Source organism: Xenopus tropicalis, chromosome 3, assembly GCF_000004195.4.
Source record: "Xenopus tropicalis strain Nigerian chromosome 3, UCB_Xtro_10.0, whole genome shotgun sequence".
NCBI lineage: Eukaryota > Metazoa > Chordata > Amphibia > Anura > Pipidae > Xenopus > Xenopus tropicalis.
The window spans coordinates 89,545,615-89,557,636 of record NC_030679.2 but is presented as its reverse complement, the minus strand read 5'-3'; the positions used below and the strand labels follow the sequence as shown (position 1 = coordinate 89,557,636).

General features: G+C 38.5%; 1 protein-coding gene across 2 annotated transcripts in view; it reads right to left on the bottom strand.

Annotated features, from left to right (window-relative positions):
* Positions 1-11,162, bottom strand: part of shank3 (SH3 and multiple ankyrin repeat domains 3) — a 189,555-nt gene extending 178,393 nt beyond the window's left edge. For both annotated transcript variants that reach the window (XM_018092370.2, XM_012960073.3), the window contains exon 1: positions 11,090-11,162. The gene's annotated coding sequence lies outside the window, so the exon portion shown is untranslated. The remainder of the gene's footprint in view (positions 1-11,089) is intronic.
* Positions 11,163-12,022: the final 860 nt, after the last annotated feature.

Here is a 12,022-nt window from a genome sequence, read left to right as displayed (position 1 = left end):
ACGTTCACTGAAACAAGTATGTAGAATGTAGCATGTGTATCTCTGTAAATCCTTCATTAGGGAAGCCAGAAATATAGCGTTTTTACATAGCAATAGTAGTGTGCTTAATATATTTTGACTTTCCTTGTCCTTTAAGGGTATAAGTGGCTTGCATATTTTTACATCCCAGGAACATGACCTTACATTTATCTACATTAAATCTCATCTGCCACTTAGCCGCCCAGATTGCCAGTTTGTCAAGATCCTGCTGCAGGGATGCCACATCCTGAATAGAACTGACTGGCAGAGTTTTGTGTCATCTGCAAACACTGATACATTGCTTATAATACCCTCCCCCAAGTCATTTATGAACAAGTTAAACAAAAGTACAGTACAGAACCCTGAGGGACCCCACTGAGAACCTTATTCCAAGTAGAGAATGTGCCATTAACAACCACCCTCTGTACCCGATCCTGTAGCCAGTTTCCTATCCATGTGCAAACGACTTCACTAAGACCAATATACCTTAGTTTAGAAAGCAGTCGTTTGTGGAGAACGGTATCAAATGCTTTGGCAAAATCCAATCTACTGCATCCCCACTGTCCAGCTTCTTACTTACCTCATTATAAAAAGCAATTAAATTGGTCTGACATGACCTGTCCTTCATAAAGCCATGCTGATTACTGTTCATAATGCCATTCTCCAGTACATATTGGGGCCGATTCACTAAAGTGCATTTTAACGTGCGCTATTTATATTTTTAAAAATTTTATTGCGTCTAAATTTTCGTCTTAACGCACGATTCACTATAAGCATACTTGCGCTAATTTACGCGCGATACTGCATGCGTTATTTAACTTGCGAAGACTATTTTCATGCGGTATTTGACGGTACATGAGCTAAATAACGCACGCGTATAGTTGCCGCATATAAATAGTAGCTTATAAATAGTGTATATAAATTGTCGCCGCATATAAATGGTAGCATATAAATAGTAGATGCTTATAAATAGTAGCCACTAGTGATGAGCAAATGTGTTCTGGTTATCTTTGGTGAAAAATTCGCAAATCTTTTGAAAGATCCACGAAACGGCAAAAATGTTGTGCGGCCAAAAAAATTGTTGTCCACAACTATTATTTTTTGACGCCTGTGTCAATTTTTGGACGTGCGGTGAATTTTTGCGTGGCAAATTTTTTCATGCGTTTTGCCATTGGCAGATTGTTTTGCGAAACGCATGAAAAGATTTGCCGCACGTCCAAAAATTCGCTGCGAATCCATGCCTGCCGAAACATTTCATCACTTGTAGCCGCATATAAATAGTTGTGCGAATAAACGCACGCCATGTTAGCCATACACGCCAATACTTGCGGAAAATTACTGTATTAAAAATGACCATTTCGCTGCAAACTGGCGGCTGCATCACTCTAGGGGAAACACATACTTGAATACATAACACTGCAAAGTCCATATTTTATTGCCAAAAGCTCATTTACTGTACTTTTCTATAATTATCGCCTGTCTGAAGTAGGTGTTAATTTTCGCATAGCCTAATGCGATATTTAGCGCGCCTAAGTGATTGTGAATCATGCGTTAGTATTCTTTTCTGTGCGCTAATTAACGCAAGCGTTAAAACTACCGCATGTGGTCGCGCGAAAATTAACGCATGCGATATGGCGACTTAACGCATGTGATATGGCGACTTAACGCACACGATAATACTGTAGTGAATCGCGCGCTATTTATCGCGTCTATTTTAACGCAAAAAAACGTACGATAAAATTTATCGCACTTTAGTGAATCAACCCCATTGTATCTGATCCCTTAACAAGCCTTCAAATAACTTGTCCACCACGGATATCAAACTTACAGGCCTATAATTGCCAGGCTGAGATCTTACTCGTTTTATAAATATAGGAATGACATTAGCATTCTTCCAATCCATAGGTACCATACCTGATGAAAGTGAGTCTGAGAATATCAGAGTTTGGCACGTGTATGCCAAAGAGCATAAAGAGCTTGGGTGCACGTGTCGCGTGCATGGATGACCTGGCGCATGCAGACACAGTTGCCTGTCTACCAACTTCCCTTCTCCCAGGCAGGTGCAATGGGCCCCTGATAGCACTGGGCGCCTAGGCTATAGCCTAGGGATGCCTAGTCATTAATCCACCCCTGCATTTAAATTGTAAGCTCTTTTAGATAAGGCCTTCCTTACCTCTTGTATCTGTTGTATTTTTGCATGTAATCTGCATGTTCAGTGTATAAACCCATCCATTCATGCTGCCACTTAATAAATTCATGCTTAATAATAGCATTTCCTAGTCTTTTTACATAGGAGGCAATGTCAAACAGGAATGGGCATTTTGGGGTTGATTCACTAAAGTGCGTTAAAACGAGCACTATTTATAGCATGCGTTAAAAATGTTATCACTTTTTTTTTTCTGCGACTTAACGCACGATTCACTAAAAGGACAGGCGTCAAAATTTAGACGCGATGTTGTTTGCATTATTTAAGTCGCGATGAGCGTTTTTCTTGCATTATTTTCCGTGCGTGTGTTAATTCCCGCTGAAACATACAGGAACAAATAGGCAGGCACATCTGGGGTCCCTTTTGCGTCAAAAAAGTTGTCAAGAAGCAGCAGGGTACTTAATCATAGGCGATATATTTCGCCGCTTGCTATATTAGCACACAATTTAACGCACGTACCCATTACGTTCGTAAAACTACTTTTCTGAAAATGACCATTTCCCTGAAAACTGGAGGCTGCATCACTCTAGGGCCAACACATACTTGAAAAAATCTCACTGCAAAGTCCATGTTGCGTGCCAAAAGCTCACCAACCACAATTTTCTTTAAGTACCGCCTGCCCCAAGTAGGTGTTAATCTTCGCACAGACTAATGCAATATTTAGCGCGTTTAACGCTTCATATGTGTCTGTGAATCAGGTGTTGCAGTAGCGTGTGATTTAACGCATGCAAAATTACTTTATCGCGTCAATTTTAACGCAAAAAAACATGCGATAACGCTTATCGACCATTAGTGAATCAACCCCTTTGACTTCTGATCAAATTTTACAGTTAATTTAATAATGTTAGATGTCACCTTGTCCTCATGTGACTATATAAAAGCACTTTGTATGTGGCCTTTTACATTCATATGGCAATATAACTATTTAACAATCTTATTTAATAGTAAATGAATTATATCTTAAATCTATCTTAATATGGAATATAATCTTTGTGCTGGTTTTGGGAAAGCTGTAGAAGAACAAATTGCATGGCAGCTCCTATTTGTGTTTTCTGGGTTTTTTTCTTGTCTTAGGTCTTATCTTGTTTAGAACTGGATCTGAAATATTGCTCTTCAAATCTTGCCCAATAACAGCTTCTGTAACTAAAATCATTCTTGCTATGTTGTGGAGCACATATAAAAGGAAAACAAAGAAAATGTATGCTGAGAGGGATCAATAAAATACTCTAGAGAGAGAGGAGCATATGATTCACAACTTGTCTTGTTAGTAAAGTCCCTGGCAAAAATGATACTGATCAAGACGGAAAGATCAAGGAACTAGCCACTACAACAATCTGCTCCACTGAAAAGGTTGATATGAGACGAGCATGAACATTCTCATGGGAGTTGCTGAGCCCAACCAAAGTAGATTTTCACATAAATCCTGTTATACAATGGTAGCTTTGATATCACCTTCTTCTACTACGCTTTATGTTTAAATACTTTCATATTTAAATATATCAAAACCTGCTATGTGAGCTCCAGTGAAAGCAGACCTAATTTAACTGTCATACCGCCCCAAAAACTATACCCCCAAACAATGTAGGTCTCTATAAAAATATATTGCATAAACAAGCTAATATGTAAAACCCTGCTTCATCTAAATAGTAGTATGTGCAATTGGATACTAATAAATAGAAAACTGCCATTTTAAGAATTAAGGGCCGCCCCCTGGGATCATAGGATTCACAGTGCACACAAACAAGCCAAGGCACACATACATGCTAGGCCACATCAGCCAATTAATGGGCAGAGTTCTGTCTTTTGCTTCAACACTTCTTCCTGTTACAGTTAGAGCTGCATTATTTCTAGTCATGTGATCTCTGAGGGAGCACACAGCCCATCACTAAATGGTTTATCAAGGGAAAGGATGTAAAAGGGCAATATTTACTGATATATATATTCCGGTTTGGCGAGGTTCTTTAATAGGTCACTTAACATAACATAAACTATCTGTTAGTTAAGTATTCATTCTGGGGGTATATATTTCATTTAAGGGGTCACTCATCAAAATAAAATTATTTGATTTATGCCTGAAAACCCAGTTTTATCTTGAGAGTAGTAATATCTTGGGACCATGTAACTTAGAAATGGACATGCACACAGACTGAAATTACTCGGTTATTGTTGCCATGTCCATTATGATGGATTGTTAGTCACCTCATACCAAAACAGAAAATAAACCCAGGCACAGGAACAACAGAAACAGAGAAGGCAAAACCACCACCAAGGCATTAATTACACACAACATAAAAATGCAAGGTTTTCAACCAGGAAGCAGAAAGGGGGATGAACCCATGTGTTGTGGGACAAAGGTGCAATAAAACATAACATTCTGCGGTTGAGTGTTTAACCCACTGTATGAGGTATTATATGGTATCCAAACTGGTAAGCAAACTTACTTTTTTTTATCATACAGCCTAATGATTTTACATATTTGTGGAAGTTTTCAATAACCACTAATATCTAAATGTTTCAGCAGACAATACATTATTTCCTATAAAAAGGAATTGCTTCAAGAAATTGGTTTCAGTGATTAACCTGCAGCTAGCTGGAAAAATCTAACCAACTGATTGGAAGCTATGGGTTACTGCCCAGAGGTAAATTTAGTATTTGTACTGGTTAATGTGTTAACCACCTGATTAAGTAAAAGTGTTTAATTTTGACTAAGATGTGTTCCTTAGGGCTCTGGCACACGGGGAGATTAGTCGCCCGCGAAAATGTAAATCGCTGGTGGCATGACATACATGGTGGCGCGATTTCAGTGAAATCGCGGAAGTTTCCTCTCAAGGCGAGATTAGTCGCCCGCGAACAGGGAGACTAATCTCCCCGTGTGCCAGAGCCCTTACTGTCCTCCAGCTGTTGATTAAATACAACCTTTTAGTGTCCTACAACAGCCACTGAGGAATGCTGAGTGTCATACTGTGTACTAACATATAATGCCACCTTTCCCTTATGCTGAGACCTCAGTTTGGTAACTGCATTGGACTGATTTCTGATGTGTATCTTGGAAATTTAGTGTGCAAATTGTCTGTTTTTAAAGGCTATCTAAGGTCCAATATTTTCTTTATTTGTATATAGAGCATGGGAATATTACTACATATTTTTCACGTTTTTTCTGTTGCCGGTGCTTTTAGTTCTAACCACATCTTCCAGGAATGTTAGACCACACCCACACCTATTAGGCCACACCTGAAACAACTTAATTATAAAACATGAACAGAAAAGATTAACACTGGCTGCAAACTCTGTAATATGTAGTGTAAAGTACAAAAATAAAAAAGGTCATAGTGCAAAGCAAACCACAATGTTATAACAGGATCACACAATGAATTACCCCAAATGAACAGGTTTGCTTTGGCAATTGCTTAGTAGTATTCTGGGGGCAAAGACAAAAAAATGTCATTTAAAAAAATAGTTATAGCCTTCATTTTAATATACAAATATAAAGGGGAAATCACAAAGAACTTGGGGTGTATTGTGCCCTTGTGAAAATGAATACTGTTGGATTATTTACCAGGTATTCTTATACAAAATCAGCACTGATCTTCCAATAAGATGTTCACAAGTCAATAGGTGGAGGGGACTCTGTTGTACAGCACTGAAGAATATATTAGCGCTTTTATATACAGTACATTTATGTATGAAATAATGTTGTTAGATTTATAGCTTATTTACAGTGCTGTGAATGTCACTGCCACAGTATCAGTATCTGATGGCAACTGCCCTGACTGCATTTGGATCAAAAGTTGGTAGCCCTTAATCCTCATTAATAAGAATTAGAGAAATGCCAGCAGTGGTGTAACTACTGGGAGTGAGATTGTATGAGGCCCCTTTCAGACACAGTGGGGGCCACTCCAGAGGAGCCCCTGACCAGGTGCAAATCCATTATGGTGGCCAACCAGACACTCGTAATGCCCATGAATACCATCACTCCCCCTATAACATATTGAATTAATAACTTAATAAATACCATAGTTAGAGAGAACAAATTAGAAATTGATCAGATGACTGACCCTGAACTCATTTATGGCTCAGCCACAGCAATCCACATAAGTTTTTATTTTGTGAGCATGTACCTCTGTGAGCATACATCAGAGATGGTATGTGCTTTCTCTATTATGGCTATAGGGTGCAAAGTATTTAATCAGTGCATATTGCAGGATGTTTTGGTATTCAATTTCACTTGGCTATAATGGGAAATGTTATGAGAAGCCCAAGATTATTGCCTGTTTCTGAGAAATTAACCAGTGTTGGCAGGCATAGGTGTTAGAAATGGGGGGCCGCAGAGGAGCTGTGGCCTGGACTGACACACTGCAGCAAAACTTAGCCCCCCTGGTGTCCGGGTACTTACAGTGCATGACCTTATTTAGACTGATCACAACTTCCTTGTGTACACACACAGGTATTTCTGTCTAGTGAAATAAAAACCAAAACAAAAGTAATTCTTGTTTTCAAAGATCATAGTACAGGTATCGGACCTCTTATCTGGAAACCCATTATCCAGAAAGTTCCGAATTAAGGAAAGGCCATCTCCCATAGACTCCATTTTAATCAAATAATTCACATTTTTAAAAATGATTTCCTTTTTCTCTGTAATAATAAAACAGTACCTTGTACTTGATCCAAAACTGCATTTAGGGCTACTTACAAAAGCAGTGCTTTAAGGGCTCTGGCACATGGGGAGATTAGTCGCCTGCGTATCTCCCCGAAATGCCATCCCACCGGCAAGAATGTAAATCACCGGTGGGATGGCGTACGCGGAAGTTTCCTCTCATCACGGTGTATGCCATCCCACCGGCGATTTACATTCTTGCCGGTGGGATGGCATATCGGGGAGATTAGTCGCTTGCGACACAGGAGATTTGTCGCGGGCGACTAATTTCCCCGTGTCTGATACAGACCTGTGTGCCAATAACCTTAATCTGGTTACAACCAAACAGTTTATTTGTACTAAAGGGATGGTGTGGGAAAAGAACAATTGAAAATCTGCTCCTGGGAGATTCTGTATAACCTTTAGATAATATAGCAGTCCCATGCAACAAATTGTTTGTGCTTTCTCTTGATAGTCATTCAAAAGAAAGGCTACCGGCACACAAAGGCGATCTAAGGTTGACTAGCACCTAACTTTTTGTTATGTCAAAACCACACAACCTTCTTCAGGGACACAACCCCGGAAAGATTGTATGGTTTCGACATAATGAAAAAATTAGGGGTTAGTCAACCTTAGATCAGCTTTGTGTGCCAGTTGCCTTTCTTTTGAATTATATTTTGGAGGGAGTGCCATCTCCCAAAATACTAAGCACCAAGCATACAGTACAGAGGACTGGGTGTGCACATGGTATTTTTTTTATTATCTGGGATTTTCTCTTTTGCTGGTCACATATTTTCTATCTTTTCTGGACACCATGTTGTTGCTGATAATTTTTCATAAATACAACTTCTATTAATGCTTTTCACTTTCATATACCGATGCAACTGCTGAGTCTGATTTTGTGAGCATTCGTGTGTGGCAACTTATGTACAGTAACAATCATGCCTGGATTTGTAGCCGGGGCCTACTGCATAACTTATTTAGTGAAAAGCCCCTCATTTCTCTTTTATCTCCAGCACTGAATGCTAAAAAAGATACAAAGATTCTCAAACTTAATTAAATAAGTGGCTTTTGGCAGAGAGCCCAGAAAAGTTAACAAGCTACACCTGCACTTAAATACAATTGTAACTAATAAACTAAACAGGTATCTTTGGCGAACTGGGACTTGCATCTTAAAGGGCAATTTCACCTTTTTTAGCAAAACCGTAATAACACATAAAACAATACCACAAAACCCCCAGAATGTGTTTAAACTTTAAATAACCTGGCAACTTTAGTAAAATGGGAGTGGTGTTTAAGGCGCGTGGTCACAAAAATGGGCATGGTCAAAAATTTTCAACATCTTAAAACTTTTCAAATGTTGGGAGGTGAGCTAGTGGGGCACACATTAATGGGCAGGATGCCATCCATCTGCACTAGAAATTTCCTCAAAACAGAGCACTGTGGTGTAGGCACGCCCCTGTATAAGATTGAAGGATGCACTTGCGGTAGTTAAGGATTCCAGCCTCTGGGCTGCCAGAACAGAAATCTGACCCTGGTAACAGTTGGCCAGTTCTTCTTTTTTCCCCCAAAACTGCCTTTGGTTTATAACATGCAGTTTTCGCCCATGCTTGTGTATGCTCCAGATCAACATTTCTTTCTACTGATTATATGTCAAACACTTGCCCTTTGATACTGATTGTTCAGTCTACTAATGGTATCATTACAGATAAGCTCAATTGCAAAGGAGCAAGTTATTGTACTACTTATAAGGGACGTGGTAGACGGGGAGAGCGGCTTGAATGTAAATCGCCAGGGGATGGCATGAGCGGCGCCGCGATTTCCTGAGATTAGTCGCCCGCAACAAGGGAGATTTGTTGCGAGCGACTCATCTCCCCGTCTGCCACGGCCCTAAGAAACTGACTAAAAGAAAACCATATCTGCTGAAGCTGGCCATGCATTGTCAGATTCCAATTCAATACACTTGTCGGAAAACAGAACTGTCAAAACATCCATAAAATGACAATATAGTGGGGTCACTATATTATCCAGAGATCATCTGAATGGAATCAATTTGGATCAATTTAGTTCTGGCAGGATACGACTTGGAAGTTTGACACAGTCAAATCTAATTTCCATACACAGACTGATTGATTGCCAGCTTTTTATGGCAATTCTTATTAATGACAAGTGCCACATTATATTGCATAGAAATGCATGCTATAAATAGAGGCACTTGTTTGCCAAACTAATACGATGTACCTCTTTAGATGAGTAGAGGCATGTGCAGAAAATGTAGACATCCAATAGGGTCATTTAAACCACGCCATCCACTTGTGTGACACATTGGGCAATATCAAAACAGTCGGCAATACAGACTGTTTGTTGTTCAAGTTTGTAACATAAGGGCTGACTTTGCATTTCATGCAATTATTGCATTGGAGTTCTACAGTAAGGTATGTCATATGGAAAAATGCAGTTTGGTGAGATACACAAAGCAGCAATTTATACTACAAAGGAAGATTTATTGATTGCCAGTTCATAGAGAATTGATTGCCAGTTTATACAGAATGTCATACAGTATGTAGATGTATTGATCAGTCATTTATGTAATATTACATATGGAAACCTAGAGATCATGGATCTGATTACACTACTTGATTAGGCTTAATAACCCATACAGTAACACAGTAACAATTCAGTTATATATAATACAAGTATAGGACCTATTATCCAGAATGCTTGGGGCCTGGGGTTTCCGGATAAGGGATCTTTCAATAATTTGGATGACCAAACTTAAAGTTTACTAAAAACTTATGTAAACATTAAATACACTCTATAGAATTGGTTTGCCTCTAGTAAGGATTAATTATATCTCAGTTGGGATCAAGTACAAGGTACTGTTTTATTATTTAAGAGAAACATGAAATAGTTTTTAAAATCTATTTATTTGTTTATAGGAGATGGCTGTCCCATAATTTGGAGCTTTCTGGAAAATGGGTTTCAGATAACAGATCCCATACCTGTATTATTGTTATACACATACACAGACTTCCAATAACACTAGAACTTGATGCCAATGTTAATAATAGGGAAGAGACATGAGCATATAGGAAGGCCAATCTTTTTTTTACAGAAAACGTGGCAACCCAACACTTGTAGCTAGCAAAAAGCCTACCAACTCATAGGTACTTTACCCTTTAAAAACAAACAAATCCACACACACTTACTTTTATATCATTTAACTACCAATGAAAAATGACAGAGATATCCGTATTATCAGAGTGGTACAGATCTTCCAGTGTACTGGGCCAGCAAACCACATTTATACAATGTCATTACATGTGGGCAGGCCTTCAGCCTGGGGGATAGCAGACACTTACCACAGAATTTCTTAGCCATAATACAAGCAAACTACTAAATCTTTATAACACACTCCCAGACAGACCTTGATTGTTCCTGAAATAAATTTCTTCAGACTGTACAACCCTGCAATCTTTATCTAAAAAAGCACAGGTACAGTAAGAATAAAAAGCAAAATGTAAAAGACACTGAAGATGGGGGGCTACTGGGGGTTATTTAGAGGCACAGATCTTCCCTGTTAAATGACTGCGGGTGCTTTGGGCTAGTACAGAAGCCCAAAACATAATGTACATTTCTTCCCTACTTCTTTAGTTAAGCTTAAGTTTGAATCTAATAACACACATTAGTGGTGTAACTAGAAACATGAGGCTCCTAAAGGCTCCTAAAGGCTCCTAAAGTCTACATATGGTCACCAGTCCGACAAACCTGAGGCAAGATTACTTCTTTCTCATATATATAATGAAACTGTGCTTTAATCAGAATGCTATGGATCCTTTGTACTCCAGGGCCCAAAGCAGCTGACAGTTCTTATAATGTATTGATCTATGACATCTCTGACACAGATCTTTTTTTTAAGGCAGTGATCCAAAATATTATTAGAATAAATACATTCTTTTTCAGTTTCGTACACTTCTGAAGTTCAATAGCACAGCCCTACACTAACATTTGGAGCTGCTTTTGCAACATAAAAGGTGCTTTACAATAAACTGCCTGTAGAAAGCAGACAGTGTTTTATTAAATTTAAAAAAGGTACCACTCGTACAGACAATAAAAGGAGCAACAGTCTTATACCATTCTACTATTAACTAATTCCAATGTAAAATCTATATAGTTAATACATCTACTATGGAATATTAGTAGTAGTAGTAAGTAAGGTATTTTTAACATACCTCAAATCTTAGGCATCAGCCTCACAGGATCCTGGTATATGTTTACTAGAGACAGGGATGGAAAGTATGTGTTCTGTTGAACAATCCTGCATGTACTGTTCTAGTGGCGAGATATGCCTGACCTCCCTACATTTCCTCTGTAGGAAGTGGCTGCTTTTCCTGTTTCCCGGAGATGATTCCACTCACTATTGTTGTGTATCCGATAACTTTAGCGTGTCCAGATGGGTGCGGCCTGATTGTGAGATCCCCATGTGTTCCATATAACTTGTGCATCCATTATCCATCATGTAGCTTTACAACATAAAGTATACTATAAATCTTGCAAATCAACCATTTCATTTACAGAGCCGATGTTCCTTTTGTTTAGTGTGCAGTGAGGATACAGAACCTTATAGATAGTACAGATAATCTCATTTATACATGGTACAGGTATAGGAACTATTATATGGAATGTTTGGTACTTGGGGTTTTCCAGATAAGGGATCTTTCTGTAATTTGGATCACCATACCTTAAATCTGCTTATAAAAAACATTAAATAAATTGACATGAATATGGATTTATACCAAGTCCAAGGTATTATTTTATTATGAGAGAAAAAGGAAATCATTTTTAAAAAATTTGAATTATTTGCTTAAAAAGGAGATGGCCTTCTCGTAATTCAGAGTTTTCTGGATAACTAGTTTCCAGATAAGGGATCCCATGCCTGTACTGTATTTTTTTACCCTTTTATTCGCTTTGTAGTTTTATGTTATACTATGTATGATGCAATATAGAAAGCAATACAATACAGCAATACAGCAATACAGCACTGTCTTTTACACATGTTAAGCTAGTCTCCAGGGGACTCTGTAGCATTCTATTATGTTATGCCACGTAAGATACAATTGTACTAAAATAAGTGTGACACTAGAGGAGGAAGTGATACCTTCCTT